This window comes from Carassius gibelio, chromosome A20 (assembly GCF_023724105.1).
Source record: "Carassius gibelio isolate Cgi1373 ecotype wild population from Czech Republic chromosome A20, carGib1.2-hapl.c, whole genome shotgun sequence".
NCBI lineage: Eukaryota > Metazoa > Chordata > Actinopteri > Cypriniformes > Cyprinidae > Carassius > Carassius gibelio.
In genome coordinates, this window is record NC_068390.1 from 7,808,874 (window position 1) to 7,820,900 (window position 12,027).

Genomic DNA, 12,027 nt, shown 5'->3' on the forward strand with positions numbered 1-12,027 from the left:
ATATAAATATATATATGTAAGATATTATTTCTGAAGTGCACAATGATTGTAAACATGCGATTCGAACCCTATTATTCAAAATTATATTACATTTTATGGTAAATTGTCACAAAAAAAAATCATTTTATATTTTCATTTCAAGTGCAAAAATACATTTCAAGTGAATTAATGCAGACTGTGTATATATATATATATATATATATATATATATATATATATATATATATATATATATATATATATATATATTAATATTATATATTAAAAACCATTTAAAATACATTAACAAATGCACACACTTGAAATTTAAATAAATTATTTTACATATGCTTTATTAGTACATCAACATAGAACACAACAGAATTACAATGAACACTTCAGTATGTTATAAAACATAGTCATGAAAGCACACTCTTTAAGTACATTTAAGTAGCCTTACATTTTCTGCAAATACACTTTTTTTTGCCATTAGATAGAGTGAGTTATAAATATGGCTGTATGTTAAACAGTGATTTTGGATCCTTTAGGAATTCTTCAAATAGGTCATTTTGTGCTTTTCCATCCTTTTCCGACTTCTTCTCTTTATTTAGCCTTTTTAACTTTTTCTCCGCCCAGCTGAAAGGACCAGCTCTTATTTTCCCTTTGGTCTTAGGCTTCTCTTGACCTTTTAAACATTGTTGGTTCTCTTTCTTAGGACCATGGTTGTAGTCTACGCAGAACAGCCTCGTCAGTCGCTCATCCAGTTCCTTAGCTTTTCGTAACGCTTCAGCTTTGGAGTCTCCACATGTCTTTTTCCCAGAGTCACTTGACTGCTCCAGAACCTTAGGATGGACCTTCTCAAACTTTCCTTTCTGCTTCACCACAGCATCCAGCGTCTGCTCATGATCAGCCTTCTCAATCTCTCTGAAAGGTATCTGTGTCTCTGTGTGCTCCACAAACTCATCATCTCCAGATTCAATGTCCATTAGGACAAGTAATGAAGCGGCAGACTTTGGCTTCACCTCAACACATTTAGGAATTTGTCTTGGAGGAACCATAACTCGGTCCGTCGATTGTTCTTCCACTGAATGAGACAGAGATTCTGGAGTTGGTTCTGCCCATGATGGTCCTTCAGCTGGTGGAGCCAGATGTTGAGATGCTCTTTGAACCATCTTGGGTCCTTGAACAAAAGATCCAGCAGGTTTTGGAGCAAAATGTCTAGAGGTTCTTTGAATCATCAGTCGCTCAGCTACTGGTTGCAGTGGTGTACTCTTGATGGCTGGTGGAACCAGGTTTAGAGAGGCCCTTTGAACCATCTGTGGTTCCCCCTCTGGTGACTTAGAGGATGTAGACCTGGACATTGATCTTATTTGTTTTAGCGTTAGCTTCTGTGGAACCGCCCATGATTCTGTGGCTGGTTGAGCCTGGTGTCTAGATGTCTTTGGAACCATCTCAGGGTCCACCACAAAAGAACGACGCAGAGGTTTGGTCTCAGTAGCTTTTGGAGCAAAATGCCTGGAGACTTCTTGAACCATCAGTGGTTTATCAACTGATTGCAGTGGTCTGCTCTCAATGGCTTGTGGTTGTGGAGATGGGTATTGAGAAACACTTTGAACTGGAAGTTCTGCCATTGATAAAGGAGGTTCTTCCACTGATGATTTTATGAAGGAAGAGCCAGGCAGGTGTTTAACCTCAATGGCTGGTAAAGCTGGGTGTTGAGATACCCTCTGAACCAGCAATGGCTCTTCCCTTGATGATGGAGATCTGGTCTCAGTGGCCAGTGGAGGCAGGTGTCGAGGGACCCTTTTAGCCACCAATGGTTCTTCCACTGATGACTTTATGAAGGGAGAACCAGCAAGGGTTTTGATCTCAGTGGCTGGTGGAGTTGGTTGTGGTTTGACCTCAATACGTAATGGAGTTGGGTCTTTGGTCTCCTCTTCCTTCATTGTTTTGTTTCTCTTCTCTTTATCCTCTCTGTTGGTCTCATGTTCACTTCTTGTTACCATAATCTTTCTTTTTTCTTCAGCCTGCCTGATTTCCTCATTCTCACTCCATCCCTTCATCATCATCTCATCCTTTTGACCTTCTTTCGTATTTTTCTTTATCTGGCCAATATTGCCAACATCAAAGGGTCTACTCACCCCTTCCATTGGGGCCCATTCTGGTACTGTCCACCTCTGCACCTCCTTTTTTGTTCTCCTTTTGGGTATGCAGTGAACATAACATTGAATCCATTTAAACAGACTGCGAAACAGTGCCATTCTAAAACACTGCTGCAGAATACTGCCAATGTGCTGTGAAATGTCTACCAAGAGTCTCTTCGGAGCTGCAAAGCGAATGGTTGGGTTAAATATCCACAAAAGATCTGTTCTAGTGTATCTGACAACAATTGTACCAGATAGCAGTCAGAGCAGCAACTTAACAGCTTTCAGATTACTATGACATCATAAGTAGTCCTATCATACACTTTATCTCAAGTCTTGATGATTTATGACCCTGATTTATGGCCGTACAGTCCGTGTAGATTGACAGGTAGTCAGAAGTGTGCATGGTCAGTTTGGATTGATTTATGACTATAAGGCCTGTCAGTCAAAGCGGTTGCCATGCCACTGGGTCCTGTGACCCTTGATTGACATGGCAGAGGTGTGTAAATCAAAAGATCAAAGAGATCTCAGATTTGACTTGTGTTGTGTTTATTACTGGATATATGATGGTTGTATCTGTAACCAGAGCTGTGGGGGGTTTCTGTGAAGTTCCTTTCTGGCTTGTTGTTCACACCTAAAGACAGTGGGAGGTGTTTGGGTTCTTCCTGGGGGAAAAAAATGGCTGTGCAAAAGTGAGGGTTTTGACGTCCTGACAGGATCAATGTTTGTTTGATCTATATGGTGTTGATACCTAGGCACCGACAGGCCACATGCTCCCCGTCTACAAACACATTTGAAAAGGAGGACGATGTCTGGTGTCTTTCCAGGTGAGAATTTCAAAGAGTGAGAGAGACCATTATCTAAATCATCAACTAACCAAGCCGCTTTAGAGATAAATAATTGAATGTTATCTGGAATTAATAAAATCAAACAAGCATTCCTTAATGTTAAGAAAATACTATCCATAATATGTTATGTGTAAAAGGAGTTGAAATCTCACGCTAATTTTAAAACCGACTTTAAACACACACACACACATTGGTTTTCCATGTTCTATGGGACATCCCGTAGACGTAATGTTTTTTAGACTGTACAAATTGTATTTTGCATCACCATACACCAACCTTACACTTAAACCTACCCTTTACACAAAATCTCTTTCATTTTAAGATTTTCAAAAACACTTCATTCTGTATGATTTATAAACTTGTTTCCTCACAGGGACAAAAACAATCCCCAAGGATTTTGGATATTGCCATCATTGTTCCCCATAACATGGGGTATACCTGAACCACACACACACACACACAGTAAAACTGAGTAAACAAAATTTGAATTATGAGCAAAACCTTATTTGTTGTTTTTACGTTGTGTTATGTATGTATTTTTTAATTTAATAATCTAACCTGTAGATAGTATGTGTACTGTAAATGAACAAATATACATTTGACTTAAACTCAGTAAAATAATTACACCTACCATTTTAAACATGTTTAAAAGATTACACATTGTGTGTCACTAAAGCAAGGCACACTGTCTATTGTCTTAAAAAATGTTTAAATAACCTGATGACCAGCATTGTTTCTTTAGATCATTTATGCACACAAGTGCTTTTTTCGCACGAGTAGAAAACTCTTTGGATGTGTTTGGCAAACATCATTTCTACATCTTAAATGCATGACTGAACTTTTCTCATTCGACAGAAATACTATTTTCTAATTATTTACCCGGCCTATAACACTTGGTGTAAATGTTCTTACCTAGAACAGAAAACATACACTTTGACTATTTGACTATTTTGTAGGCATCATGTAATGTTAAATGGTTTACTAAAAAAAATTTGCACCAGCAGCTGTGATTTTCAAAATGAAAGAAATGTACAAGCTAAGGATGTTTCAACTATTATCATCATTTCCTTTTGACTCTGATAAACTGGTAATGAATTTTCTATGCAAGTGACACGATATACAGTTCTCGTACTATTTGTGTAGATAGCTGTGCTAAAACATTTATGACTATTTTTGCATGCCAGCAGATTATGTCAAGGGTGTTTCACATCTAGGAATCACAATGTTTTTTAAATGACATTTTTCTTACACCTCAAGATTTAGCCATATCAAGATTTTGGACGGCCGTTCACAATTTGTTTGTTGGACTGTACGTTTTTAGGTGATCTCTGTGTGGTGTCATCATAATAGGAATAAATGAAAATTAAGAAATTAAGTTACAATTTTTCTCTTTGAGATATTTCTTTTAGTGCAACTTTGTGTCTGTCCAAAAAGTGTGATCACATGAAGCATCGACACAACAAAAAATTAAGTCTAGCTGTTTTACACTTAAAACTATTACAACCTAAACAAATGAAATGGTTCCACTGAAAGATGCCCACTCGTTTAAGTTTGAGCATGTTAAAGTTTCCACACTCCTGTGTAGAGATAAATTTTATCCATAACCTTTTGTGTATTCACGTGACCAAATCACTAAGAAAGAGAGTATAGCAAGAAAGCAAATGTTTACAATGCATGTAAAATTCAGAATACAATTGTTAAAAAAAAAATTATGTTGATTTGTAAATGGTATTTTTTTATTAATCCACTAGATTAAGTCATCTTGTTCAGATAGCAGATGAAACCATTCACATTTTGTTTGTTTGGCCGTTTTTGTTTTAAGACTCCTGTAAGTTCATGTTATGGGAAAGAGAGCAGGGTGAGCACATCCTATTCATTTAAGAAAAAGTATTAAACATTTGACCAAACTTTTTTATTATTTTGACAAAACACAACAACATTAAAGAATGTTATCCGTTCCTATGGCCATCTTCTTTGACTCAAATGAAGCAACATCTCTGGTGTATGTAAGCATCTACAATGTGTGTATGTGCTAAACATCTGTTTCTCCACTTCTGCCAGATTTGTTAGATTGGCTTTTGTTGTAATACAGACACATTTGAGAACTATGATGTTCTCACTTTTGTAATGGTTATAGAAAAATTCAAACATAACTTTTGCATACGGAGCAAAACTGACTAAAAAATCACTGAATTAAAAAATGCAAAAGTGTGTACGGCATTTGGCAAAACAGGATTTTAGCTGTAATGAGCACATAAGACAAAAATTGTCAATGTGTGACTTGTAAATATATTCTATTTTATTTTATTTATTTATTTATTTTGACCAGAGATAGTCGACTGATCTGTTTACATGTTGTTTTGCCATTTTCTGATGAAGAGTTTTCTCTGACTGTGGTCAAACATACAGTGCCTGTTCATAGGAATTTTTACAGCATAACTACAGCAAAAAAATATCGCCCCTACATCTAGAGCTCTTGTTCATATAGCTGATGATGGTGTTCACATTTGTATTTGTCGTACTCGTTAGTTTCAACATTTCTACTGGACATTAAAGAGTAGGCCTGTGTGTACTCCCTTTATGTCAGAAGCATTAACATCTACTGTGTGCTAAGAATTTTCTGCTTTCTCCACTTTTGGTGGATTTACTAGAGGGACTATGTGACCTTGTTGTAATGTGATTACGTTTAAGATCCATATGATTGCACTAAACCCCCCTTGAATAGGTTATAGACATACTCTTTTATACAGGAAATGTTTCCACAACAGAAATATGTATCAGAATAACAAATACCTAATTTGAAAATATGAAATCCTCTCTTCTAAACTATTGTGAAAACTTTTAATGTTGATCCGGCCCACCAGCCGTGTATCTTTTTCATTGTTTTTTAGATAAAGACTATTCTCAGAGTTTGGTAAACAGGCAAAAACATGAACAAAATGTAGTACAAGATGATTAAATGATTGTCAAGAGACTGTTTAAACTGAGATTGTGATGCACTTTAGAGCTTTTTCTGGTCTGCCAGTGTCACAAAGACACAACATTTTCAATCAACTTGAAAATGAGTCCTGCCATTTTCTGTTCTGACTGTTACACTTAATACAAACCCGTCTATTACACTTAAAGTTAGACATTAAAAGTCATGGATGCCACAGGAACTATTTCTCTGTTTCTCTAAACATCACACTAAATAAACCAGAGATCACATGTAGAAAGAATTCATTGAAAGGGGCATGTTTTAGTCCATTTTAGATGGTCTGCACCAACACATGTTTTAGATGTTTTAGGTATTCATCAGACTAACAGGTTTGATTCGGGAAACACACACAACTGGAACTGAGTGTTGTCATGTCTTTATAATTGATCTACTTTTACTTTTAAAACAACACAGTGTGAAATTATGGTCTTCGACAGCATGGGCCCCTGAAATGTTGTAGTATATCTTTGTTTTCACAAAATATCTAAACATTTATCTATCTTAAAATATTAGTTATTACGTGTTTACAAAGTTGTCATGTCTGACGTTTACATTTTTAAGAACATCTGATATAGTTTATCATCTTTTACATTTTATAACGTATATTTCACAAAACCTTGACGCCTGAAAAACGGGTTTAGCATCAGTCCACATTTCAGTTGTTAGCCAGAAAATGCAAGTGAGCCGAGATTTCATTACTGAGATTATCTACATGATGTGAAACTAGCTCACAGTTACATTAGAGTTTTGGGGTTCTAGTTTATGTTGAATAGTGTTTGTTACTGCTCCAAATGTTTAACACCACATTACTCCATTGTGAAGATATGTACTGTACAAAAAGTTTTTCACTGTAGTAGTCCAACTCTGAAACCAGACCAAACAAAAATGAGCTTGAGCCTTAGTTGTGGCAGAATTAAAATGTTTTCTTTTTATCTTTCCATGATTTGTGCGTGTTGTTCTGAACCATGGTTTCATTTTAAACATCACAATCGTATTGTATTGTCATGCATGATTGTAAAGAGTTTTGTGTGTGTCAGTCTCTGGATTTTTTATTTTTTTTTTGCAAACAGAACTGCTGTAATGTTAGCGAGCTCTTTGTGTTGTCTGCTTTACTGTGTTTATATACGTAAGATTTCTTTAAATTTGCTCGATTAAAGTATTTAATACAGTTTTGGGTAATGTGTGTGTGAATATAGAGGATCTTTACAAATATTTTTTCTTGAAATAGCCATGTAACACTCTGAATCGAGACTGCTTCTTTTAAATATAACATTACACATTTTTCATGAGCTCAGACCCATTGTTTTATAAACCACGAAAGATTAAAATGTGATTCAACTTTTTATTTCAACAATACATTTTTGAATATACATTCATACACTGAAGTAGTGAAGAAAATGGTCAAATTGGCATTATTAACAAACAGTAATAATGACATTACAGGTGGTCTAGCCAGAAAAGAAAATCTCTACAGGCCATCATGTTTTGTTCTAGTATGTAGTTGACATAAGTTTGAACAATCTCACATGTCATGGAACCATAATTTTTTGAAACCAACAATGTACATAAATCTGTTACACATGTACACAGACAGAGAACCTGGTTAATGTCCATCTCATCGTCACATTCAGACAGCACATCCAGAACTTTTCTAGTCGTTACACAGACTGATTCTTTACTGGTAATAAACATACTAGTCAAATCACGCCATGGGTTATTTTTCAGGCTTCTTACAACATTCATTTCATTCTTAAGATTTTTTACACACTTGGTATCCCCAGTACAATCATGATTTGGATTCTCTATGACAGCATGCATCAGTTTGATCATTTGTTCTCGGTAACACTGTTTAAACATAGTGTCTATGTAGTCTGTTACATGACACTCTTACCCCGGGGTGCAGTCACACTTCATCTGATCATCCGTAGTGGCGCCAGAACTCCAGTTGCAATCCATCTGCTTTTGCGCAGCGTCAGACATCCTTTTCAGAATTTAATTCAAGAGATAAACTTTGTACCCTAATCAATATAGAATGTTGTCACCATTTCCCAGAATCTGGACTGACTGTATTAATCCACGACGATCCAGGCCTTGTTCAATTTCAGTTTCAATTTCTGGTTTATGGTTCAGATCCGTCGAAGCCTTATTATTTGAAAAATTAGAGAGTGCATCAGTTTCAGACAAATTTGATTGTTGAAGCTGATTCTGTCAGTCCACGTAGATGATGTTTTGATCGACAAGATGTTGCAGTAGCTCCGCTGACCGTGCTGTAAAACCCTTGTTCGCAGATCTAGGAAAACCTGCGATAACTGCAGAGTTTATGAGGTCAGCCGCTCACAGGGGATGAAGACTAGCCATAGTCACGAAGAAGTAGTGGTGGATATTGTGTACATTTGAACAAAAAAATAAAAATGGGTGGTCTTGTTTCTATGTTTCAAATGTTGGTTGGTTGTTGAGATGGGGTGTTGCACTCTAAAAGTGGAGGAGGGTGAAGGGGCCTAATTAGGAATGTGTTTTGACCGGCGAAGCCTAGCTTATGTCACCAAAGAGAATTCTGTCATTTTCACTGGAAGATATTTGGATTAAAGATTACAAGGTTTATTAGGATTTTTGTTAAGACACTTGTTTCAAGTAACGGTAATGTATTGTGCCTTGGGAAAACTTAATCCAACAGCCATTTATTAAACACAGAGCAAGGAACACATAGAAGGGTGATTAAACACTGAAAAAGAAACATTACAACATCATTGTTCAGGTTTGTTATACCGAATACACTATTATCTGACTGATCATTCGGTTTTAAAATAAATTTAAATTGACTTGTTTATCATTGAAAAAATTGTGTTCAACATGGGTATGTCACATTGCTCAAAATATAGTCTCTTTTTGCAGCATTCGTAAGAGTTGACCTCAGGAAGGGGCCAGTCACGATCAGACTCATCAGAGTCAAAGTTTGTTTCAAAGTCCTCCCGACGTTTATTTATCTGCATGAGATAATTCTGGTCATGAAGCGTTTTGTTCCAACAGGATGCTATAGATATGTAGTCTGGTGGCTTTCTTGCATAGTACCGCATACCAGGCGTTGTACCATCCCATTGGAAAATGTACCAGATGTTTTCATCCATATTAAAGTTTCTCCAAATTTGATTGTAGAAGTATGCCCAGTCTACGGCGGTCAAAAGCAGGTAGGTGCATTCGGATGTATATTCTTCATAAGATTCCAAAACGTAGAGCTTCACAATCTGCAACTCTTTGTCAAACACAAATCTCCCCACACGATCATAAGACACGGTGAAATCTTGTTTCACAATATCTTCATCTTCACTGAGAACTTTTCTTATGCTCTTCCCTTGATTTTTTCCTTGGTACAAAAGTCAGCTCCTCTCTCATTTCAGCAGAACTTCTTGGCGGTGTTACACACATCATTCTTCTAGATGTTTCAGGACTGTTTGGAGCAGCGGCCGCCATTGTAACAGGAGCATGCAGAAAGTCTTCTGTGGTTAACTATATGCCCCTAAAGCTTTTTTAAGTATCACACTTGGAAAGTAGGTAGGACCCCACAGGTGTGAAACAATCAAGGATGTGACACCTTCAGTAGTCATAAAACATTGGATGCTTTAGCACATTCAGTGAGATTATTTTCTCTTAAACAATGTATGTTTTCCTTGTGAACAAAGCATCAAAATTATCTTTCTAGTAAATCTAAAGTACACTGTTGCATGCTGGTTTTGTTTACACCTTAAGTTTGTGATGACCACTAATATAATTTAATAATGTACAAATCGGCCGAGAACTATAATTATTATGAATGTGTTAATGTTATATTTAAAAGAAGCACAGTCTTGGTTCAGAGTGTTAGATGGATATTTCAAGAAAAAATATTTGTAAAGATCCTCTATATTCACACACACATTACCCAAAACTGTGTTAAATACTTTAATCGAGCAAATTTAAAGAAATCTGACGTATATAAACACAATAAAGCAGACAACACAAACAGCTCGCTAACATTACAGCAGTTCTGTTTGCAAAAAAAAATAAAAAATCCAGAGACTGACACACACAAAACTCTTTACAATCATGCATGACAATACAATACGATTGTGATGTTTAAAATGAAACCATGGTTCAGAACAACACGCACAAATCATGGAAAGATAAAAAGAAAACATTTTAATTCTGCCACAACTAAGGCTCAAGCTCATTTTTGTTTGGTCTGGTTTCAGAGTTGGACTACTACAGTGAAAAACTTTTTGTACAGTACATATCTTCACAATGGAGTAATGTGGTGTTAAACATTTGGAGCAGTAACAAACACTATTCAACATAAACTAGAACCCCAAAACTCTAATGTAACTGTGAGCTAGTTTCACATCATGTAGATAATCTCAGTAATGAAATCTCGGCTCACTTGCATTTTCTGGCTAACAACTGAAATGTGGACTGATGCTAAACCCGTTTTTCAGGCGTCAAGGTTTTGTGAAATATACGTTATAAAATGTAAAAGATGATAAACTATATCAGATGTTCTTAAAAATGTAAACGTCAGACATGACAACTTTGTAAACATGTAATAACTAATATTTTAAGATAGATAAATGTTTAGATATTTTGTGAAAACAAAGATATACTACAACATTTCAGGGGCCCATGCTGTCGAAGACCATAATTTCACACTGTGTTGTTTTAAAAGTAAAAGTAGATCAATTATAAAGACATGACAACACTCAGTTCCAGTTGTGTGTGTTTCCCGAATCAAACCTGTTAGTCTGATGAATACCTAAAACATCTAAAACATGTGTTGGTGCAGACCATCTAAAATGGACTAAAACATGCCCCTTTCAATGAATTCTTTCTACATGTGATCTCTGGTTTATTTAGTGTGATGTTTAGAGAAACAGAGAAATAGTTCCTGTGGCATCCATGACTTTTAATGTCTAACTTTAAGTGTAATAGACGGGTTTGTATTAAGTGTAACAGTCAGAACAGAAAATGGCAGGACTCATTTTCAAGTTGATTGAAAATGTTGTGTCTTTGTGACACTGGTAGACCAGAAAAAGCTCTAAAGTGCATCACAATCTCAGTTTAAACAGACTCTTGACAATCATTTAATCATCTTGTACTACATTTTGTTCATGTTTTTGCCTGTTTACCAAACTCTGAGAATAGTCTTTATCTAAAAAACAATGAAAAAGATACACGGCTGGTGGGCCGGATCAACATTAAAAGTTTTCACAATAGTTTAGAAGAGAGGATTTCATATTTTCAAATTAGGTATTTGTTATTCTGATACATATTTCTGTTGTGGAAACATTTCCTGTATAAAAGAGTATGTCTATAACCTATTCAAGGGGGGTTTAGTGCAATCATATGGATCTTAAACGTAATCACATTACAACAAGGTCACATAGTCCCTCTAGTAAATCCACCAAAAGTGGAGAAAGCAGAAAATTCTTAGCACACAGTAGATGTTAATGCTTCTGACATAAAGGGAGTACACATAGGCCTACTCTTTAATGTCCAGTAGAAATGTTGAAACTAACGAGTACGACAAATACAAATGTGAACACCATCATCAGCTATATGAACAAGAGCTCTAGATGTAGGGGCGATATTTTTTTGCTGTAGTTATGCTGTAAAAATTCCTATGAACAGGCACTGTATGTTTGACCACAGTCAGAGAAAACTCTTCATCAGAAAACGGCAAAACAACATGTAAACAGATCAGTCGACTATCTCTGGTAAAAATAAATAAAATAAAATAGAATATATTTACAAGTCACACATTGACAATTTTTGTCTTATGTGCTCATTACAGCTAAAATCCTGTTTTGCCAAATGCCGTACACACTTTTGCATTTTTTAATTCAGTGATTTTTTAGTCAGTTTTGCTCCGTATGCAAAAATTATGTTTGAATTTTTCTATAACCATTACAAAAGTGAGAACATCATAGTTCTCAAATGTGTCTGTATTACAACAAAAGCCCATCTAACAAATCTGGCAGAAGTGGAGAAACAGATGTTTAGCACATACACACATTGTAGATGCTTACATACACATGTTGCTTCATTTGAGTCA